Genomic DNA, 3,135 nt, shown 5'->3' with positions numbered 1-3,135 from the left:
GGCGTGGAAGCCGGCCGCTGGGCGGTTACCATTGGCAGCGTGAGCTGTGGAGCCCTACCACACGTCACAATCACCAACCGACCAATCAACGGGCGAACTGGGATGAGGCGCGGGCGGACTTTTCGAACATAGATAAATCCTTTTCCTGCAGAAGGTCACCCCATGGGCGGGGGCCGACAGGCACTGTGTGGGCAAGGAATCTGTCCTCAGACCTCATTCCTTTGTAATTTTTGCACAATTAAAAAAAAATACAAGCAGAAAAATCCCTCCCCCCAGCCACCTCTTGCAACTCTTATGCTTTCTCTACTCAGTTAGGATTTTAAAAATGTATTCTTGGGACGTGAGCATTGCTGGCAAGGCAACTTTTAGTGTCCATCCCTAATTGCCCTTGAGCAGGTGGCAATGACCTATCTACTACTGAGTGGCTTGCTATGCCATTTTGGAGGGCAGTTAACAGTCAACCAAATTAGGATGGGTCTGGAGCTACATGTAAACCAGACCGGATTAGGATGACAGATTTCCCCCCCTGAAGGCTGATTTCCCTGAACAACTGGATTTTCATAAGAACCCATCTGTTTCCCCTGCAACTAAACATAATTAAAGTATACAATTAAAACCTATGATGAAGACATCCTGTTGAATTAGTTTTTCTTTTGATTCCCGCCCAGCAGCCATTGATTGTCTCAGATCTCCATTGGATTCCTAAACCCTGGGAAACCCAGTCAGCAGCTGTTAACCTTAAATCAGATTCCCAAATGCACTGTGGATGCCTGATTTTAATATTGTAATGAAATTCTCCACTAACACATACATGCAACTTACTGCCAAACATGGCAGCATACATATAAACAGTGGGTTGGGGATACATTTCTCAGGGGGGAGGTTAATATCAACCCCAGAGTTTTTGCATCAAATATAGAAGACTGGCAGTAATACAATAATTCTTAAGTAAAACATTGCCAGCTGTGATAAAAGTGTGCCATGGCCCTTAACATTTATCATTGTATGAATAAAATATTTTAGTATTAAGTTCTTCTACCATGGATTTATTGTGGATAGGTTTGAGGGCATTTATTTTTTTAAAATTAAAATCCTGTATGTTGGACAAAACACATTTTCTTTTAATTTGAAATTTGCAATATGTAAAAATATTTTCATATACGAGTTTATTTAATCTTCTTAAATGTCAGAGTTCAATTCTGTTATCATTTTCTAGTTTCTTTCCAATCCCCTACCTACCATCTCCAAAGTCACCTTATCTACATCACCTCCCTCCTGCTCCCTCGATCTTATTCACATAAAACTTCTGATACCTGTAGCCAGCTCCTCAGCAAGAATGCATTTAACTTAAAGGCAGCCAACGTTAAAGGCACTGTACTGCAAAGGCAGTTTGTCAAAGGGCAATTGTCAGGAATGGACCAAGTTTCATGTCCGAGGAACCAATGAGATCTTTGTCAATCTCTTCTTTGCCACCACCTATCGCTGGCCTTCTATTCAGCTTTTCCTGCGCCACCCCCTTAAACAGTATAACTTTCATCACATTTCTATTTCTCCTTAGATCTGAAGAAGGGTCAGACGGACTCAAAACATCAACTCTGTTTCTCTCTCGACAAATGATTTTTTTCTGAAAAATATATTTTATTCATAAAATATCTGGAAGAACATTCCAAAACATTTCAAAATCACCATCATAAAAGTACAATCTGATTCAACTTTTACGCATGGATCACCAGGTGCATCAATACAATCAATGAATATTACAATCATTTCAATATGGTCATTACAGACAATCAGACAATGGTATTGGAGTTATCAACATACATCATGTTGCACTCTAAGATGCTTCAATACAATTATAATACAATTAATATTCAATGCATACATTCATTGTGAGCTGTACAGCCCGAGGGGCTCTCAACAGTTCGCAGCCCCTCGTTGCAATATGGCAGAAAGGTCTTAGACATTGACCTTTCCCCATTGAGCCTTTGCGGCGGCTGGCCTAAGCTTTAGTGCGTCCCTCAGTACGTAGTCCTGGACCTTGGAACGTGCCAGTCTGCAACACTCGGTCGGGGACAACTCTTTGTGCTGGAAGATCAACAAGTTTCGGGCAGACCAAAGAGCGTCTTTCACCAAGCTGATGATCCTCCAGTTGCAGTTGATGTTTGTCTCAGTGTGTGTCCCTGGAAACAGCCTGTAGAGCACAGAGTCCTGTGTTACAGAACTGCTCGGGATGAACCTCGACAGAAACCACTGCATCTCTCTCCAGACCTTCTTTGCAAAGGCACAATCCACAAGGAGGTGAACAACAGTCTCGTCCCCACCACAGCCACCTCGAGGGCAATGTGCAGAGGGGGTGAGACTCCTGGCATGTTGGAAGGATCTGACGGGGAGGGCCTTTCTCACCACCAGCCAAGCTACATCTTGGTGCTTGTTGGAAAGTTCTGGCGATGAGGCATTCTGCCAAATGACTTTGACAGTCTGCTTAGCAAACCATCCGACAGGATCCACCCTCTCCTTTTCCCGCAGGGCCTCTAAGACGTTACGTGCCGACCACTGCCTGATGGACTTGTGGTCAAAGGTGGTTCTCTGCATAAATTTTTCCACGAGGGACAGGTGGTACGGCACGGTCCAACCACTTGGAGCATTCCACGGCAGCGTGGCCAGACCCATCCTTCTCAAAACCAGGGACAGGTAGAACCTCAGCACATAGTGACGCTTGGTGTTTGTGAACTGAGAGTCTACGCACAGCTTGATGCAGCTGCACATAAAGGTGGCCATCAGTATGAGGGCGATGTTGGGCACGTTATTTCCCCCCTTATCTAGAGGCTTGTACATCGCGTCCCTGTGGACACAATCCATTTTCGACCTCCAGATAAAGCGCAGGAGTCTGGAATGGGCCAGACCTGCGCCACATACAGCAACAGCGAGAGTGCCTCACACCTGATGACCAGGTTCTTACTCGCAATGGAGAGGGAGCGTCGTTCCCACATGCCCAGTTTTCTTTGCACCATAGACACTCGCTCCTTCCAGTTTCTAACACATGCCCCGGTCCCTCCAAACCATATCCCCAGCACCTTCAGGCTGTCAGCCCTGACGGTGAAGGGGACAAAGGATCGGTCAGCCCAGTTCCCAAAG

The sequence above is a fragment of the Carcharodon carcharias genome, chromosome 11, assembly GCF_017639515.1.
Source record: "Carcharodon carcharias isolate sCarCar2 chromosome 11, sCarCar2.pri, whole genome shotgun sequence".
In the NCBI taxonomy this organism is placed as follows: domain Eukaryota; kingdom Metazoa; phylum Chordata; class Chondrichthyes; order Lamniformes; family Lamnidae; genus Carcharodon; species Carcharodon carcharias.
This window is presented reverse-complemented; position numbering follows the sequence as displayed.